At 37.8% G+C, this 21789-nt stretch overlaps 1 protein-coding gene across 1 annotated transcript in view; it reads right to left on the reverse strand.

The window, feature by feature from the left end:
- Positions 1-21789, reverse strand: part of FSIP2 (fibrous sheath interacting protein 2) — a 130664-nt gene that overhangs the window by 52066 nt on the left and 56809 nt on the right. The gene's annotated exons all lie outside the window — the stretch shown is intronic.

Genomic DNA, 21789 nt, shown 5'->3' on the forward strand with positions numbered 1-21789 from the left:
TTTGGTGGTCTGACGACCTTCTGACCCACTATAGCTTTCTGAATCCCAGCGAAACTATTACATCTGAGAAGCATGCTCAGGAAATTGATGAGATGCACCAAAAACTGCAACATCTGCAGCTGGTATTGGTCAACAGAATAGGCCCAATTCTTATTCACAACAACACCCAGCTGCAATTATTCTCCACAACAATGCCCTACTGCACAACACACAACCAATACTTCAAAAGTTGAATAAATTAGGCTATGAAGTTTTGCCTCGTCTGCCATATTCACCTGACCTCCTGCCAACTGACTACCACTTCAAGCATCTCGACAACTTTTTGCAGGGAAAATGCTTCCATAACCAGCAGGAGACAGAAAATGCTTTCCAAGAGTTCATTGAATCCTGGAGCATGGATTTTTGTACTACAGAAATAAACCAACTTATTTCTTATTGGCAAAAATGTGTTGATTATAATGGCTCCTATTTTGATTAATAAAGATTTGCTTGAGCCTAATTATAATGATTTAAAATTCATGGTCTGAAACCCACATTTGCTTTTGTACCAACCAAACAGTAAAGATTCTGGACACAGCTGACAGGAAGCTTTTACATACATCTCTACAGGCACAGTGAATTTAGTGTTTGCTCATTATGCAAATATAGAAATGAATAAAAATTTTAGACAAAAAGAATGGGTTGGACACAGAAAAGTATTAGTAATTAGAGCCTGTTCAAAGTCAAGTTTAAGAGGTAATTTTTGTTTCTCCCAATGAATGAATAACAAATAGGTAACAATGACGTATATAAAAAGTCTTACTTAAATCCTATGTACCTTTTTGAGTTTGTGTAGATATATTTGTTGTGTGTGTTCAGATTTTGAGATGTACTTCAATTTAAGATTTCATAGAACTGAGAAATTAAGTGTGAGGATAATACAATTTTAAAAGCAAAATAAAAAACTCTTCTATGGTTTTCATTAATATGCTGTAGTAAATAGAAATATTTTCGTAGAATTCTGTATAAAACATTATAGCTATCTTCTTTAAAAAGCTAAGATTTCAAGGAGGAAAGAGAAGTCTTTTAGAGTAAAAAACTGGGGGAACGTAAATATAAAACTATAAAGAAATGTTGAAGCTGATGCCTGCCCTCTGCCCATCGGCCATACCTGCAAACTTAATGGAGAGCCAGGGAATTAAAATATATCAGGCTCAAGTCATATGGGAAATTGAAACTTAGAGCTTGTAAAAACATATTGGATCCCACAGAGCTACACTCTTGGTGAACGAGTTGTCTTTAAAAAAAAATCATGGCACAGAGATGCACATGATACCAAGGCACAAACACATTATTCCTTGGTATCAGTGTGGAAGAGGGAGAAAAGGAGAAAATAAAAATATATCTTAATAATTCACAACCACAGATTATCTCTTAAGTGATTTTCAGGTGAAAATTCACCGTATGGTCCATAAAACTCCAAAAGAGAAATTAATTTAAAATGAACCTGTATTTATACCTCTCCCAGATGCCTGGCAGAAGCATATTAAAAAATTAACAGCTTTATTGAAGCATAATATTCCTAAAACTGTACATATTTAATGAGTTCAGTTTGAGTTCCTTTTTTTTTTTAAATAAATTTATTTATTTTCATTGGGGGCTAATTACTTTACAATATTGTAGTGGTTTTTGCCATACATTGACATAAATCAGCCATGGGTTTACATGTGTTCCCCATCCTGAACCCCCCTCCCAACTTCCTCCCCATCCCATCCCTCTGGGTCATCCCATTGCCCCAGCCCTGAGTATTTAAACTAGAACAAATCATTTCACAATTTGTATGGAAAATAAGAAACCTCGAATAGCCAAAGCAATCTTGAGAAAGAAGAATGGAACTGGAGGAATCAACCTGCCTGACTTCAGGCTCTACTACAAAGCCACAGTCATCAAGACAGTATGGTACTGGCACAAAGATAGAAATATAGATCAATGGAACAAAATAGAAAGCCCAGAGATAAATCCACGCACCTATGGATACCTTATCTTCGACAAAGGAGGCAAGAATATACAATGGAGAAAAGACAATCTCTTTAACAAGTGGTGCTGGGAAAACTGGTCAACTACTTGTAAAAGAATGAAACTAGAACTCTTCCTAACACCATACACAAAAATAAACTCAAAATGGATTAAAGATCTAAACGTAAGACCAGAAACTATAAAACTCCTAAAGGAAAACATAGGCAAAACACTCTCCGACATAAATCACAGCAGGATCCTCCATGACCCACCTCCCAGAATATTGGAAATAAAAGCAAAAATAAACAAATGGGACCTAATTAAAATTAAAAGCTTTTGCACAACAAAGGAAACTATAAGCAAGGTGAAAAGACAGCCTTCAGAATGGGAGAAAACAATATGAAACGAAGCAACAGACAAACAATTAATCTCAAAAATATACAAGCAACTCCTGCAGCTGAATTCCAGAAAAATAAACGACCCAATCAAAAAATGGGCCAAAGAACTAAACAGACATTTCTCCAAAGAAGACAAGACATACAGATGGCTAACAAACACTTGAAAAGATGCTCAACATAACTCATTATTAGAGAAATGCAAATCAGTTTGAGTTTCTACATAGTAACACATCCTATCAAAGTATAGAATTCTGTCATAAATGAGCTAACATGTAACAACACATCCCTGTCATACACATAGACAAATACAAAAAAAAAAAAAAATCAGTGGGCTTGTTATCAGGAAAAAGAAATATTAAAATTAGATCTCAGAGATTTCATATATCTGAATTATCAGATATATAAAATATATGCATTTCATATGTTTAAATATATAAAAAAGTAATTGGAAATCATAGAACCTATCAAAAAATCCAGTCAAATCTGGAAAATTAGAAATTTTATAATGTATAAAATATATTTTATATTATGTATTAAATAAATACAAAACACATATTTATAATATATAAAATGTATATGTTTATTCTAATAAAATAAGTGTATTGAATTAATACAATAGTAAAATAGATATAACTAAAGAGAGAATGGTTGAAATGGAAGACAAGCTCTAAGAAATTAACCAGAATGCTATAGAGAAAAATGGAAAATACAGTGGTTTTTAGAGGATGTAGAGGTAGAAAGGGAAATGCACACACAGACACATGCATACACATACATACATATTTGGAATAATAGGAGAAAAAAATAAAATGAGAAGAGGCAATATAGGAGAGAAATATAGCTGATATATATTTGGAACTGCTCATCATAGTGATACTAAAGTGAAGCAAGATCTTAAAAGCAGCCTGTGGGGTGTGTGTGTGGCAGGGTGTGGGAAGGTCAGGGAGATGGATGATCACTTTTGTGAAATTAAGTAGAATGGAATGTAGATCATTTAAGTAGAACAATCTTTTTAAAGTGCTAAAAAAAATAACTGAGAACTGGTATACCCAGCCAAAATTAATTAAATCCTATAACAAATAAAATACAGTTCTATCAAATAAAATCAGAGTTTACTAACAAAATATATTCATTAATGACATTTCTAAAGAACTGATATACTTTAGGAAGAATGAAGGTAATTCCATAAAGTATGAAATGCAAAAAAGAATGATAAACAACAACAAAGTGATAAATATGAGTAAATATAAATAAACCTTCACTGTATGAAAAAGAGGAAAGCAGTTTAATTTTGAATGTTTTACCAGATAAACTATTAGATAAATATGAGATTGTGATTAGAAGTAAAATATACCCACTTTGAAATATTCTAACTTTAAGTATATATGTTAAAATTTAAGGATAATTGTCAAAAGAAAAATAGTATACAATTTCCAGAATAGTAGAGGGAAAACTCTATGTAAAATACATTTAATATTCTAAAAGAAAGGAAGAAATAAGAAATTAAAAAAATATATAATATGCTTAATTTAAACATATATATTATGTATATATTAAAAAGGAGAATCAATTTCAAGCAAAGGAAGGAAAAATCTCCCAAAGATCTATAATTAACATAAATATAACTAGTTTACTTCAGTTAAAAATCAGAAATGCTAATACTGAATAACATTAAGGAAATCCAGAATATTATTAAGAGCTACATCTAAACACTAAAGATTGAAAGTGTATACAACTATATTAACATTAGACAAGGTGAATTTAAAATAGAAAGTATGACTCATGATAAAGGTCACTACACAATATAAGAGACTCAGTTTACCAGGATAAACCTGGATACGGCCCAGATGTTCAAGCTGGGTTCAGAAAGGGCAGAGGAACCAGAGATCAAATTGCCAAAAATTGTTGGATCATCAAAAAGCAAGAGAGGAACAGAAAAAAACATCTACTTCTGTTTTATTGATTTGGCCAAAGCATTTGACTGTGTGGATCACAACAAACAAAAATTCTTATAGTGTTGGGAATACCAGACCACCTTCCCTGCCTCCTGAGAAATCTGTATGCAGGTAAAGAAGCAAATATAACCACAGACAACTAGCCAATTTGATTACATGGACCACAGCTTGTCTAACTCAATGAAACTAAGCCATGCCGTGCAGGGCCACCCAAGAAGGAAGGGTCATGGTGGAGAGGTCTGAAGGAATGTGGTCCACTGGAGAAGGGAATGGCAAACCACTTCAGTGTGCTAGCCTTGAGAACCCAATGAACAGTATGAAAAGGCAAAAAGATAGGACACTGAAAGATGAACTCCCCAGGTCGGTAGGTGCCCAATAGCTACTGGAGATCAGTGGAGAAATAACTCCAGAAAGAATGAAGGGATGTGGCCAAAGAAAAAACAATGCCCAGTTGTGGATGTGACTGGTGATAGAAGCAAGGTCTGATGCTGTAAAGAGCAATATTGCCTAGGAACCTGGAATGTTAGGTCCATGAATCAAGGCAAAGAGGAAGTGGTCAAACAGGAGATGGCAAGAGTGAATGATGACATTCTAGGAATCAGCGAACTAAGATGGACTGGAATGGGTGAATTTAACTCAGGTGATCATTATATCTACAACTGTGGGCAGGAATTCCTTAGAAGAAATGGAATAGCCATCACAGTCAACAAGAGTCTGATATGCAATGCTCGGATGCAAAAAACAACAGAATGATCTCTGTTCATTTCCAAGGCAAACTGTTCAATTTCACGGTAATCCAAGTATATGCCCTGATCAGTAATGCTGCAGGAGCTGAAGTTGAATGGTTCTATACAAACCTATAAGATCTTTTAGATCTAATACCCAAAAAAGATGTCCTTTTCATTACAGGGGAATGGAATGCAAAAGTAGGAAGTCAAGAAACACCTGGAGTAACAGGCAAATTTGGCCTTGGAGTACAGAATGAAGCAGGGCCAAGGCTAATAGACTTTTGCCCAGAGAACACACTGGTCATAGCAAACATCCTCTTCCAGAAACACAAGAGAAGACTCTACACATGGACCTCACCAGAAGGTCAACAAAGAAATCAGATTGATTATATTCTTTGTAGCCAAAGATGGAGAAGCTCTATACAGTCAGAAAGAATAAGACTGGGAGCTGACTGCGGCTCAGATCATGAACTCCTTATTGCCAAATTCAGACTTAAATTGAGAAAGTGGGGTAAACTACTAGACCATTTAGGTATGACCTAAATCAAATCCCTTATGATTATACAGTGGAAGTGAGAAATAGATTTAAGGGATTAGATCTGATAGAGTGCCTGATGAATCATGGACGGAGGTTCATGACATTGTACAAGAGACAGGTATCAAGACCATCCACCAGAAAAAGAAATGAAAGAAGCAAAATGGCTGTCTGAGGGGGCCTTACAAATAGCTAGCTATGAAAAGTTGAAAAGCAAAAAGCAAAGGAGAAAAGGAAAGATATACCCATTTGAATGCAGAGTTCAAAAGAATAGCAAGGAGAGATACGAAAGCCTTCCTTAGTGATCAATGCAAAGAAATAGAGGAAAACAATACGATAGGAAAGACTAGAGATCTCTTCAAGAAAATTAGAGATACCAAGGGAACATTTCATACAAAGATGAGCTCAGTAAAGGACAGAAATGGTATGGACGTAACAAAAGCAGAAGATAATAAGAAGAGGTGGCAAGAATACACAGAAGAACTTTATAAAAAAGATCTTTACTACCCAGATAATCACAATGATGTGATCACTCACCTAGAGCCAGACATTCTGGAGGGTGAAGTCAATTGGGCCTTAGGAAGTATCACTACGGACACAGCTAATGGAGGTGATGGATTTCCAGTTGAGCTATTTCAAATCCTGAAAGATGATGCTGTGACAGTGCTGCATTCAATATGCCAGCAAATTTGGAGAACTCAGCAGTGGCCAAAAGACTGGAAAAGGTCAGTTTTCATTCCAATCCCAAAGAAAGGCAATGGCAAAGAATGCTCAAACCACCACACAATTGGACTCATCTCACATGCTAGCAAAGTAATGCTCAAAATTCTCCAAGCCAGGCCTCAGCAATACGTGAACTGTGAACGTCCCAATGTTCAAGCTGGTTTTAGAACAGGCAGAGGAACCAGAGATCAAATTGCCAACATTTGACGGATCATCGAAAAAGCAAGAGAGTTCCAGAAAAACATCTATTTCTGATTTATTGACTATGCCAAAGCTTTTGACTGTGTGGATCACAATAAACTGTGGAAAATTCTGAAAGAGATGGGAATACCAGACCACCTGACCTGCCTCTTGAGAAACCTGTATGCAGGTCAGGAAGCAACAGTTAGAACTGGACATGGAACAACAGACTGGTTTCAAATAGGAAAAGGAGTACGTCAAGGCTGTATATTGTCACCCTGCTTATTTAACCTATATGCAGAGTACATCATGAGAAATGCTGGGCTGGAAGAAACACAAGCTGGAATCAAGATTGCCAGGAGAAGTTTCGATAACCTCAGATATGCAAATGACACCATTCTTATGGTAGTAAGTTAAGAAAAACTAAAGAGCCTCTTGATGAAAGTGGAAGAGGAGAGTCAAAAAGTTGGCATAATACTCAACATTCAGAAAACTAAATCATGGCATCTGGTCCCATCACTTCATGTCAAATAGATTGGAAACAATGGAAACAGTGAGAATCTTTACTTTTTGGACTCCAAAATGACTGCAGATGATGAATGCAGCCATGAAATTAAAAGACGCTTGCTCCTTGGAAGAAAATCTATGACAAACCTAGACAGCTTATTAAAAAGCACAGACATCTTTGCCAACAAAGGTCTGTCTAGTCAAAGCTATGGTTTTCCCAGTGGTCATATATGGATGTGAGAGTTGGACCATAAAGAAAGATGGCAGCCAAAGAATTGATGCTTTTGAGCTGTGGTGTCAGAGAAGAGTCTTGAGAGTCCCTTGGACTTTAAGGAGATCCAACCCAGTCAATCCTAAAGGAAATCAGTCCTGAATATTCATTGGAAGGACTGATATTGAAGCTGAAACTCCAATACTTTGGCTACCTGATGCAAAGAGCTGACTCATTGGAAAATACCCTGATGCTGGGAAAAACTGAAGGTGGAAGGAGAAGGGGATGACAGATATGAGATGGTTGGATGGCATCACCGACTCAATGGAAATGAGTTTGAGTAAGTTCCAACAGTTGGTGATGGAAACGGAAGCCTGACGTGCTGCCATCCATGGGGTTGCAAAGAGTTGGACACAACTGAGAGACTGAACTGAACTGAAATTAATCAATGTTATAAACCACATTAACCAATGGAATAAAAACCATATGAAGATCTAAATAGATGAAGAAAAAGCTTCTGACAAAATTCAACATGCATTTATGATAAAAACTTTCCATAAAGTGGGCATGGAAGGAACCTACCTCAAAAAATAAAGGCCATATAAGACAAATGCACAGCAAACCTCATTCTCAGTGGTTAAAAATTGAAAGCATTTCCTCTGAGATCAAGAACAAGACAAGGATGTACACTCTTTTCACTTTTATTCACAGAGGTGTGGAAGACCTAGCCACAGCGATCAGAAGAGAAAAATAAAAGGATTTCAAATTGGAAAAGAAGTAAAACTATCGGTTTGCAGATGACATGATGCTATATATAGAAAATCCCATTTGCTACCAGAAAACTAGTAGTTGATCCCTAGTAGGGCTGAATGAATTTGGAAAAGTTGCAGGATACAAAACTAATGCACAGAAATATCTTGCATTCCTATACACTAATAACAAGGGATCAAAAAGAGAAATTAATGAAACATATCCAAGTACCATCACATCAAAAAGAGTAAAATACCTAATAATAAAGGTACCTAAGGAGGCAAAGGCTTCCCTGGTGGCTCAGACAGTAAATAATCTGCCTGCATTGTGGGAGACCCAGGTTCATTCCCTGGATCAGGAAGATCTCTTGGAGAAGGGAATGGCAACCCACTCTAGTATTCTTCCCTGGAGAATTCCATGGAAGAGGAGCTTGGCAGGCTACAGTCTGTGTTGTTGCAAAGAGTCGGATATGACTAAGCGAATTTTTGTCTGTCTGTCTAAGGAGGCAAAAGACCTGTATGCAGAAAACTAAAACAGTGATGAAAGAAACCAAAGATGACAGAGATGGAGAGAGATGCCATGTTCTTTGGTTGGAAGAATCAATACAGTCAAAATGACTATACCACCTAAAGTAAACTACAGATTCAATGAAATCCGTGTCAAATTGCCAATGGCATTTTTCATAGAATTAAAACAAATTTTACAATTTGTATAGAAATACAAAGACCCTGAGTAGCCAAAGCAATACTTAGAAACAGAGCTTGAGGAATCAGGTGGCCTTGTTTCAGACTATGCTACAAAGCAAGAGTCAACAAAACAGTATGGTATGGTACTGGCACAAAAATAGATCAATGGAACAGATAGCGCAGATATAAACCCACACACTCATGGCCACCTAATCTATGACAAAGGAGGTAAGAATATACAATGGAGAAAAAACAGTCTCTATATTAAGTGACGCTGGAAAAATTGGACACATATATTGTTGTGGTCCTTTAATGGACCGGAACTTGGGGGTACAGAGTCAATCGATAAGAAAGTGAAAGAAGGAAGAAAAGAGGCTGAGCAGCCTGAAGGGGACAGAGAGAGAGAGAAAGACACGGGGACAGAGAGAGAGAGGGAGAGAGAAAGAGAGAGAGAGAGGGAGAGAGAGAGGGAGAGAAAGAGAGAGAAAGACACGGGGACCAGTGCTCTGATGGAACAAAGGCATTTATTTAACATATTGTGGGCATATATATACTCTCTTAAAGGATAGCCCTTTTTAGCAGAGACAGGGATCAAAAATCTAACAAGTCATCCAGAAAGCCAGAGGCTAGAATCATTATCAATAGAGGGGGTTGTAAAAGTTACTTTACATATCAGAAAGGAGGAGAGTTGTAAATGGCTGCTGTTCACCTAATGGAATTTCCATACGAACGAGATACATGAATTTCTATTATCCCTGAAAGCCAGCTTCCCAGCTCTCTGGCACCTGTATTCAGGTGCTGTTAAGGAATATAGAATTCATGCAAGACTGAAAACAGCACACAGGAAGCCTCCTGTTAAATGTATCCTGACAGTCTATGTAGAAGATTGAAATTAGAACACTCCCTAGCACCATACAAAGAAATAAACTCAAAGTCAGTTAAAGACATATGTAAGGCAGGATACTATAAAACTCTTAGAGGAAACATAGGCAGACATTCACTGACATAAATCACAGAGAAATCTTTTTTGATCCACCTCTTACAGTAATGGAAAGAAAAACAAATGAACAACAACAAAATAAACGGGACCTGATTTGACTTAAAAGATTTTAAGCTTTTAAACTTAAAATATTTTTCATTAACAAAACAAAAAGACAACTGTCATAGTGGGATAAAATATCTTCAAACAAAGCAAGCAACAGGGATTAATCTTCAACATATATATATACAGCTCATGGAGCTCAACACTAAAAGAAAAAATAGAAAAATGGGTGGAATGTCTAAATAGACATTTTTCCAAAGAAGACATACAGATGGCCAATGGGTACATGAAAAGATGCCCCATATCGCTAATTATTAGAGAAATGAAACTCAAAACTACAATGAGGGATCACCTCACAGCAGTCAGTATTATTATTGTTCAGTCACTAAGTCACATCCAACTCTTTGTGACCCCATGGACTGCAGCACATCAGGATTCCCTGTCCTTCACTATCCCTCGTAGTTTGCTCAAACTCATGTCCACTGGTCGGTAATACCATTCAACCATCTCATCCTCTATCACCCCCTTTTCCTCCTGCCCTCAATCTTTCCCAGCATCCGAGTCTTTTCCAATGAATCGGCTCTTTGCATCAGGTGGCCAAATTACTGAAGTTTCAGCTTTAGCATCAGTCCTTCCAATGAATATTCAGGATTGATTTCCTTTAGGACCGACTGGTTTTATCTCCTTGCTGTCCAAGAGACTCCCAATGGTCATCATTAAAAAGTGTACAATAATAAATGGTGAGGATGATGTGGGAAAAAATGAGCCCTACTACATTGTACTCCCTCGCACTGCAAAGAGGTCAAGCCAGTTAATCCTAAAGGAAATCAATCCTGAATGTTCACTGGAAATTCTGAGCAAACTGTGGGGATAGCAGAGGACAGAAGAGCCTGGTATGTTACAGTCCATGAGGTTACAAAGAGTCAGACACGACTTGGCGGCTAAACAACAACACTTTTGGTGGAAATGTAAATTGGCAGAGTCACTAGGGAAGAACAGTATGGAGGTTTCTTAAAAAATTAAAAATAGATTTGCCATTTGACCAAGCAACTCCACTCCTGGGACGGTATCCAGAGAAAACCATTATTCAGAAAGATACGTGCACCACAGTGTTCACTGCAGCTCTATTTACAATAGCCAGGAAATGGAAGCAACCTAGATGTTCATCAAACGATCAATGGATAAAGATGATGTGGTACACATATACAATTAAATATTACTCAGTGATAAAAAGAAACAAAATAATTCCATTTGCAGCAACATGGATGGACCTAGAGATTGTTACACTGAGAAAAGTCAGACCTAGAGAGGCAAATTTCATATCATATTGCTTGTATATGGAATCTAAAAAAAAACAGTACAAATGAACATTGTACAAAACACAAATAGAGTCACAAATTTAGAAAACACATGGTTACCAGTGGTAAAAGGTAGGAAAGGGATAACTTGGGAGACTAACATATACACACCACTGTATATAAAATAAATAACTAATAAGGCCCTGGTATATAGTGCAAAGAACTCAATACTCTGTGATGTGCAAAAGCCTATATGGGAAAAGAATCCAAATAAGAGTGGATATATATATTTGTATAACTGATTCACTTTGTTGTATACTTGAAAGTAATAAATAGTAAATCAACTATATTCAATAAAAATTTAAAAAAACAATAGTTCTTGAGCAAACTGTTGTTCATGTTGAGAAGAGAGCAAGGGAAGTAGGGACTATGCTACAGTTTTACGCTGAGAGGACCGAAAGGGGAGCACTACTGGTACTGGGTTGCTCTAGGCTCTGAAAGTAAGAGAGAGCTACAAACTACACCTGAAGTGAGGTATGGGAGTAGAGAGACCTTCTCTTACCTGAAGGCTGTTTGTGATCTTATTCATCCTGTCCCCTTTATGCAGAAATAACTGTGGTTTCCTTTACTTGATTCCTGCTAATATATAGGCCTAACTATATTTGCCACTTCATGGCAAATATATGGGGAAAATGTGAAAATAGTGTCAGATTTCATTTTCTTGGTCTTCAAAATCAACGCAGACAGTGACTGCAGCCATGAAATTAAAAAGACACTTGTTCATTGGAAGAATAGCTATGGCAAACTTAGACAGTGTATTAAAAAGCAGGGATATCACTTGGCCAACAAAGGTCCATATAGTCAAAATTAGTTTTTCTGATAGTCATGTATGGATGTAAGAGTTGGACCATAAAGAAGGCTGAGTGCTGAAAAATTGATGCTTTTGAACTGTGGTGCTGGAGAAGATTCTTCAAAGTCCCTTGGACAGCAAAGAGATTAAACCAGTCAATCCTAAGGAAATGAACCCTGAATATTCACTGGAAGGACTGATGCTGAAGCTGAAGACCCAATACTTTGGCCACCTGATGTGAAGAGATGATTCACTGGAAAAGACCCTGATGCTGGGAAAGATTGAGAGCAAGAGGAGAAAGGGGCTACAGAGGATGTGATGGTTGGATGGCATCACCAACTCAAACTCAGGGAGATAGTGAAGAACAGGGAAGCCTGGCGTGCTGCAGTTCATGGGTCAGAGCAGAGTCGGACATGACTTAGTGACTGAACAACAACAGCTGAGAACATAAAGTATGAAGAAAAAGAGAAAATTTTAAAACTCACTTAATAATAACTCAGCAATAATTGGGCTAAGAACTACAAATGACATTCTCAAAAACAAAACTGATGAAAGACTCAAGCTATGCCTATTCACTGCATATTGCCTATGACTGATTTCTAGCCTAATTGGCAGAGTTGAATAGTTCCAAGAGAGACTTTATGACTGCCAACACATGAATTAAAACATTACATCTCTCAGAGAATGTTTTTTGATATATCTGTGACATGTTTAAAAACAATGATGTGGGCTTCCCTGGTGGCTCAATGGTAAAGAATACACCCTCCAATGCAGGAGACATGGGTTTGATCCCTGGTCAGATTCCACATGTCATGGAGCAACTAAGCCCATGTGCCATGACTATTAAGCATGTGCTCTAGAGCCCAGGAACTACTGAGTCCATATACTGGAGCTACCAAAGCCTGTGTACCCTAGAGTCCAAGCTCTGCAACAAGAGAAGCCACTGCAGTGAGAAGCCTGTACACTGTGACCAGAGAGTACCACCTAGTTGCACAACTAGAGAAAAGCCCATGCAGCAATGAAGAGCCAGCACAGTCAAAAATGAATACATAAATAAAATTATTTAAAAAAATACATTGATGCATATTTGGCCATGAAGAAAACTGAACTTCAATGAAGAGAGATTCAAGGGCTATATTTTTCTGATATTAACTTAAGGAAAACAAAAATAATAAATATCCAAATTATTTACTAGAAATTTAAAAATATACACATAGATAGATGCTTTATTGAAAAATAATGTGAGGGAAAGTAAAATATATATATAAACCAATAAAAAGCAGAACAATTTACAGCACAATATATAGTATTGAGCTGTACAAAAAGAAAATGTCTATCATAGAGGCTATTATAATGGAATTAAAAAACAAATTCCACAATCTTGTAAGACAGAGTTAAAAACTTGGTTAAGAATGTTCTGTCTTTATCTCTGTGGAAAAATTAGTGTTTGACTTCTTTAGCCTATTAAACTTAAATTTTCCTTATATCTTTTTATTGAAGTATAATTGATTTATAATACTACATTAGTTTCAGGTACACAGTAAAATAATTCAGCTATATATATTTCTTCAGATTATATTCCATTCTATTCCATTATATTCATGAAAGAGTGAATAAAATTCCCTGTGCTATACAGGAAATCCTTGTTGCTTATTTAATGTATAATGGTTTGTATCTGTTAATCTCATACTTTTAATTTGTCCCTCCTCCCTCCCTCTCCCTTTTGAAAACCATAAATATATTTTCTACATCTGTGAGACTGTCACTGTTTTGTACATAGAACTGCTTTTACTGGATCCCATAGATTTTGTATGGTTTTGATTTCATTTTTGTCTCAAAGTATTTCCTGATTTCTTCTTTGATTTCATCATTGATCCACTGGTTTTTTTTAGTATGATGCTGTTTAGTTTCCATTAGTAGTCATTTTCCCCCATTTTTCTTTCTGTGGTTGATGTCTGGTTTCATGTCATTGTGGTCAGAAAATATGCTTGAAATAATATCTATTCTCTCAAATTTGTTGAATATTGTTTGGTTACCTTAGTGTGTGGTCTATCCTAGGGAATGTTCCATACATGATTGGAAAGAATGTGTATTCACTTTTTTTTTTGAATGTAGTAACCTGTAGATGTCAATTAAGTCAAACCTATCTATTGTGTCGTGTCTGTTGCCTTATTTGATATTCTGAGAAGAAAAAATATGTGAATTAAATAATCTAGTTTTAACATGTCAAGAAACTAATTAAAGAAGAACAACCTGAGCACAACAGGTGAAACAATAAATATCAGTGTGGAAACAGAGCCTCAAAAGAAAATAGGAAATATTAGCAAAATAAATACTCTGTCTTAAAAATTAACAAAATAGACAAACATTTAGCTAGACTTAACAGAAAAAAAGGAGAAAAGACTCAAAATCAGAAATGAAAAAGGAAATATTAAAATTAATACCACATAAAGTCAAAGGATAATAAACTATCATGAATAATTATATCCCAACAAATTAGATAACCTAGGGAGAAAAAAAGGATAAATTCTTACAAACATCCAACTTGCCAAGGTGGAATTATTAAAAAATAAATAAATAAATAAAACAGAAAATCTGAGAGACCAATTACTAGTAAGGAGATTGAATATGTAATCAAAAAACCTTCCAGCATAGAAAAGTCCAGGACCAGATAGTTTTACTGGTGAATTGACCAAACATCTAAAGATGAATTAATACTTGTTGTTTAGCCACTGAGTCACGTCCGACTTTTTGTGGCCAATGGAATGCACCACACCAGGCTTCCCTGTCCTTGACCATCTCCCAGAGCTTGTTCAAACTCATGTTCATTGAGTTGGTGATGCCATCCAACCATCCCATTCTCTCCATTCTCTGTCGTCTCCTTTTCCTCCTGCCTTCAATATTTATGAGCACTAAGGTCTTTTCTAATGAGTCAGCTCTCTGCATCAGGTGGCCCAGAGCTTCACCTTCAGCATCAGTCCTTCCAATGAATATTCCTGGTTGATTTCCTTTAGGTTGACTGGTCTGATCTCTTTGCAGTCCAAGAGACTCTCAAGAGTCTTCTCCAACACCACAGTTCAAAAGCATCAATTCTTCAGCACTCAGCCTTCTTTATGTTCCAACTCTCACATCCATACATGACCACTGGAAAAACCATAGCTTTGACTATACAAATTAATACTAACCCTTATCAAACTCTTTTGGAAAAAACAAGAAGCTCGAGAATCACTTATAAATTCACTATAAAAGGCCAGCATTATTGAGATATGAATGGCAGACAAGAATACACAAGACAAAAAGAACTATAGGCCAATATCCTGATGAAAGTGAAAGTCACTCAGTCATGTCCGACTCTTTATGACCCCATGGACAGCAGCCTGCCAAGCTCCTCTGTCCATGGAATTCTTCAGGCAAGAATACAGGAGTGGGTAGCCATTCCCTTCTCCAGGGGGGATCTTCCTGATCCAGGGATTGAACCAAACCTGGGTCTCTTGAATTGGAGGCAGATTCTTTACCATCTGAGTTACAGGGAAGCCCATCTCTGATGAACATGGATGCAAGAATTCAAAACAAAGCATTAGCAACTGATTCAATAGCCCATCTCTGATGAACATGGATGCAAGAATTCAAAACAAAGCATTAGCAACTGATTCAATAGCACATTAAAAGGAACATACACCAGGATCAAATATGATTTGTCCTTGTGATGCAAGAATGGTTCAACATATGGAAGTGGTTACCTATGATATACCATATTAATGAAATGAAAGTTAAAAACTATATGATCATCTCTGGATGCATGAAAAGCATTTGATAGAAATTCACACCATTTTATGATAGAAATTCTCAACAAACTGAGCACAGAAGGAATGTTCCTCAACATGATAAAAACATCACATGACAAGTCCACAGCTAACATCATATTCAATAGTGAAAATCTGAAAGCTTTCCCTCTAGGTTAGGAACAAAACAAGGGTGTAAACCTGGGCACTTTTATTCACATAGTACTGGAAGTCGTAGCCGTTAGTCAAGAAAAAGAAAATATAGCTAAATCAGAAAGAAAGAAAGAAGTAATCTCTATTTTCAGATGACACAATGTTATATAAAGAAAATCCTAAAGAATGGACCAAAAAACTGTCGGAGATAATAATCAAATTTAGTAAAGATACAGCATACAAAATCAGTATATAAATATCAGTTATGTGTCTGTATACTAACAATGATCAGAAAAAGAGCCCAGGAAAATAAAGTCTATCACTCTTTCCATTGTTTCCCCATCTACTTGCCATGAAATGATGGGACCAGATGCCATGGATCTTCGTTTCACTGGAAAGAAAACTGACTTTTCCAGTCCTGTGGCCACTGCTGAGTTTTCCAAATTTGCTGGCACATTGAGTGCAGCACTGTCACAGCATCATCTTTTAGGATTTGAAATAGCTCAACTGGAATTCCATCACCTCCACTAGCTTTGTTCATAGTGATGCTTCCTAAGGCCCACTTGACTTCATATTCCAGGATGTCTGGCTCTAGGTAAGGGATCACATCATTGTGATTATCTGGGTCGTGAATATCTTTTTTGTACAGTTCTTCTGTGTATTCTTGCCACCTCTTCTTAGTATCTTCTGCTTCTGTTAGGTCCATACAATTTCTATTCTTTATTGAGCCCATCTTTGCATGAAATGTTCCTTTGGTATCTCTGATTTTCTTGAAGAGATCTCTAGCCTTTCCCATTCTATTGTTTCCCTCTATTTCTTTGCTCTGAACACTGAGGAAGATTTTCTTATCTTTTCTTGCTATTTTTTGCAGCTCTGCATTTAGACGGGTGTATCTTTGCTTTTCTCCTTTGCTTTTCATTTCTCTTCTTTTCATAGCTATTTGTAAGGCCTCCTCAGACAGCCATTTTGCTTGTTTGCATTTCTTTTTCTTGGGGATGGTCTTGCTCACTGTCTCCTGTACAATGTCACGAACCTCCTTCCATAATTCATCAGGCACTCTGTCTATCAGATCTAGTCCCTTAAATCTATTTCTCGCTTCCACTGTATAATCATTAGGGATTTGATTTAGGTCATACCTGAATGGTCTAGTGGTTTTCCCTACTTTTCTCAATTTAAGTCTGAATTTGGCAGTAAGGAATTCATGATCTGAGCCACAGTCAGCTCCCGATCTTGTTTTTGCTGACTGTATAGAGCTTCTCCGTCTTTGGCTGCAAAGAATATAATCAATCTGATTTCGGTGTTGGCTATCTAGTGATGTTCATGTGTAGAGTCTTCTCTTGGTTTGTTGGAAGAGGGTGTTTGCTATGACCAGTGCGTTCTCTTGGCAAAACTCTATTAGCCTTTGCCCTGCTTCATTCTGTACTCCAAGGCCAAATTTGTCCTTTATGTCAGGTGTTTCCTGACTTCCTACTTTTGTATTCCAGTCCCCTACAGTGAAAAGGACATCTTTTTTGGGTGTTAGTTCTAGGCTTAGCTGGTAAAGAATCTGCCTGCAATGCGGGAAACCTGGGTTTGATCCCTGGGTTGGGAAGATCCCCTGGAGAAGGGATAGTCTACCCACTCTAGTATTCTGGCCTGGAGAATTCCATGGACTGTATAGTCCATGGGGATGCAAAGAGTTGGACACAACTGAGCGACTTTCACTTTCTAGAAGGTCTTGTAGATCTTCATAGAACCATTCAACTTTAGCTTCTTCAGCATTACTGGTCTTGGCATAGACTTGGATTACTGTGATATTGAATCATTTGCCTTAGCAGTGAACCGAGATTATTCTGTCTTTTTGAGATTGCATCCAAGTACTGTGTTTCGGACTCTTTTGTTGACTATGATGGCTATTCCATTTCTTCTAAGGAATTCTTGCCCACAGTTGTAGATATAATGGTCATCTGAGTTAAATTCACCCATTCCAGTCCATTTTACTTAGCTGATTCCTAAAATGTCAACGTTCACTCTTGCCATCTCCTGTTTGACCACTTCTAATTTGCCTTGATTCTTGGACTTAACATCCCAGGTTCCTATGCAATATTGCTCTTTACAGCATCGGACCTTGCTTCTATCACCAGTCACATCCACAACTTGGTGGTGTTTTTGCTTTGGCTCCATCTCTTCATTCTTTCTGGAGTTGTTTCCCTACTGATCTTCAGTAACATATTGGGTACCTAACAACCTGGGGAGTTCATCACTCAGTGTCCTATCTTTTTGCCTTTTCATACTGTTCATGGGTTTCTCAAGGCGAGAATACTGAAGTGGTTTTCCATTCCTGTCTCCAGCGGACCACGTTTTGTCAGAACTCTCCACCATGATCTGTCCATTTTGAGTGGCCCTACAAGGCATGGCTCATAGTTTTTCTGAGTTAGACAAGGCTGTGGTCCATGTAATTAGATTGGTTAGTTTTTTGTGATCATGGTTTTCAGAGTGTCTGCCCTCTGATGGAGAAGGATAAAAGGCTTATGGAAGCTCCTGATTGGATAGATTGACTGAGGGGGAAACTGGGTCTTCCTCTGATGGGCGGGGCCATGCTCAGTAAATCTTTAATCCAATTTTCTATTGATGAGTGGAGCTGTGTTCCCTCCCTGCTATTTACCTGGGGCCAAACTATGGTGGAGGTAATGAAGATAATGGTGACTGCCCTCAAAAGATCCCACACATGTACTGCTACACTCAGTGCCCCCAATCCTGCAACAGGCTACCACAGACCCACGCCTCCACCGGAGACTCCCGGACACCCACAGGCAAGTCTGGGACAGTCTCTTGTGGGGTCACGCTCCTTTCTCCTGGGTCCTGGTGCACAAGGTTCTGTTGTGCCCTCCAAGAGTCTATTTCCCAGTCTGGTATAAGTTCTGGCAGCTCTATGGTGGGGTTAATGGCGACCTCCTCCAAGAGGGCTTATGTCATACCCAAGTCTGCTGCACCCAGAGCCCCTGTCCCTGCAGCAGACCACCGTATATATATATATATATATATATATATACATACACAATATACTATGGATACTTTTATGCTAATACAGTTGGAAATTTAAGCAAATTTATCAATTTCTACAAAAAGATAACTTACCACCAAGACAAACAGCTAAATGATCCTAAATTTAAAATTTTTAAATTGTAGAACTAGCTATTGAACAGCCATTGACAGGAAGATGCTGGAACCTACCAAAAAATGATACCCCACGTCGAAAGACAAAGAAGAGATGTCAGTGAGACAGCATGAGGGGCACAATCATGATAAAATCAAATCCATACCCACTAGGTGGGTGACCCACAAATTGGGAACAATAATACCAAAGAAGTTCTCCCATTGTCGTAAAGGTTCTGAATCCTACATCAGGCATCCAAGCCTGGGGGTCCCACAATGACTGGCACTCCCCAAGGAACCTGACCTTGAAAGCCAGAGGAATTTGATTACAAGACTTCCACAGGATTGGAGGAAACAGAGACTCCAGTCTTGGAGGGCACAATAAAACCTTGTGATACCAAGACTCAGAAGAAAGGAGCAGTGACCCCACAGAAGACTTAACCAAAGCTACCTTCTGGTGTTGGAGTGTCTCCTGTGGAGTTGTGGTTCAGCAGGGGCTCACCAAAGGAATGGGGGCACCAGTCTGGAAAGGTCTCCCATGGTGTAAACCCTCTTGGGAGGTCTCCATTGAAAAGAAAGTGAAGTCGCTCAGTCATGTCGGACTCTTTGCAACCCCATGGACTGTAGCCTACCAGGCTATTCCATCCATGGGATTTTCCAGGCAAGAAAACCAGAGTGGGTTGCCATTTCATTCTCCAGGGGATCTTCCTGATCCAGGGATCGACAAACCCAGGCTCTGAGCCACCAGGGAAGCTTAACCCAACCATAAAGCCTTGGGTTGCCTCTAGCCAAAAAACCAGGGAGGGAGCACAACCCCACCCATCAGCAAATAATTGGATTAAAGTTTTACTGAGCAAGGCCCTGCCCACCAGGGCAAGACCCAGTTTTTCCCACCACCAGTCCCTCCCATCAGGAAGCTTACACAAAACTCTTAACCTTCTCCATCAGAGGGCAGATGGAAGAAGAACCACATCCCCACAGTGACTAAAGCAAATACCACATTACAGAAAGTTAATCAGTGTGAAAAAGCATAAAGTTATGTCCCAGATGAAGAGACAAGATAAAACCCCAGAAAAACAACTAAATGAAATGGATATAGGCAACCTTCCAGAAAAAGAATTCAAATAATGATAATGAAGATGATTTAGAATCTCAGAAACAGAATGGAGGCAAATATTGAGAAGATGCAAGGAATGTTTATCAAAGACCTAGAAGAACTAAAGAACAAACAGATGAATAATACACTAGAAGGTATTAGTAGCAAACAACAACTGAGGCAGAAGAACAGATAAATGCCCTAGAGCACAGAATGGTGGAAATCACTGCCACAGAACAGAATATAGAAAAAAAGAATGAAAAGAAATGAAAACAGTCTGAGACCTCTAGGACATTAAATGCACCAACATTTGCATTATAGGGGTCCCTGAAGGAGAAGAGAAGGAAAAAGGACCTGAGAAAATACTTGAAGAGGTAATAGCTGAAAACTTCCCTAACATGGGAAAGGAAATAGTCAACCAAGTCCAGGAAGCACAGAGTCCCAGGGAGGATAAATAAAAGGAGGGATACACTGAGACACACAGTATTCAAACTGACAAGAATTAAAGACAAAGATAAAATATTAAAAGCAATAAGGGAAAAACGACAAATAACATACAAGGGAACTCCCATCAGGCTATCAGCTGATTTCTCAACAGAAACTCTACAAGCCAGAATGGAATGGCATGATATATTTAAAGTGATGAAAGAGAAGAACCTACAACCAGTAGAGTATTCTACTGAGCAAGACTCTCTTTCAGATCTGATGGAGGAATCAAAAGCTTTCCAGACAAGCAAATGTTAAGGTAATTCAGCACCACCAAACCAGCCTTACAACAAATGCTAAATGAATTTCTCTAGGCAGGAAACAAGGAAAAGACTTATCTACAGAAAATAAACCCAAAACAATTAAGAAAATGATAATAGGATCATACATATCCATATGCTGTTCTTAGTCACTCAGTAATGTCCGACTCTCTGTGACCCCATGGACTATAGCTCACCAGGCTCTTCTGTCCATGAGGATTTTCCAGGCAAGAATACTGGAGAGGATTGCCATGCCCTCCTCCAGGGATCTTCCCAACCCAGGGATCAAACACAGGTTTCCCATGTTACAGGCAGATTCTTTACTGTCTGAGCCGCCAGGGAATCCCAAGAATACTGGAGTGGGTGGCCTATCTCTTCTCCAGGGGATCTTCCCTACCCAGGAACCGAGCTGGGATCTCCTGCATTGCACGCAGTTTCTTTACCAGCTGAGCTACCAGGGAAGCCCATATATATCCATAATTACCTTTTTTAAGTATACCAATCAAAAGACACAGACTGGCTAAGGAGATGAAAACATGTGCCTATATGCACTTCCACTTACCACATCACTCTGCTTGATCCCCCCAAATTGTATGTAATTATTTTATATTGTTAGGTTAATTATGTTCCCATTATGGTGTGATTTTACTTATCTTTTACTTTTTGTCTGGCTATTGATTGTGAAAACTGTTCAAGATCTTTCACAGAGCAATTATGTAACTATTACTCAATACCACTGTATCATGACTGGTTAACAGAAAAATAACAGAATTCTGTATCACCAAAACTACCATTTAATAGAAAAACCTGTAATAACTTTTAAAAATCCTGATGCTAATCAGAATTATCTTGGAATTTTTTGAAAAATACAAATGCCCAGGTATAGCTTTTCCTTTTGCCAAGGCTCCAGATATGTTTCTAATGAGCAGTCATGTTTAAAAACAACTGGACTATATAAAGATCTTTATTTCATATTCAGTGCTACCATTTCATTTAGTTTATGATTTCCAATTTTTCCA

Source organism: Giraffa tippelskirchi, chromosome 3 (assembly GCF_054371585.1).
Source record: "Giraffa tippelskirchi isolate mGirTip1 chromosome 3, T2T-mGirTip1v1.2.pri, whole genome shotgun sequence".
NCBI lineage: Eukaryota > Metazoa > Chordata > Mammalia > Artiodactyla > Giraffidae > Giraffa > Giraffa tippelskirchi.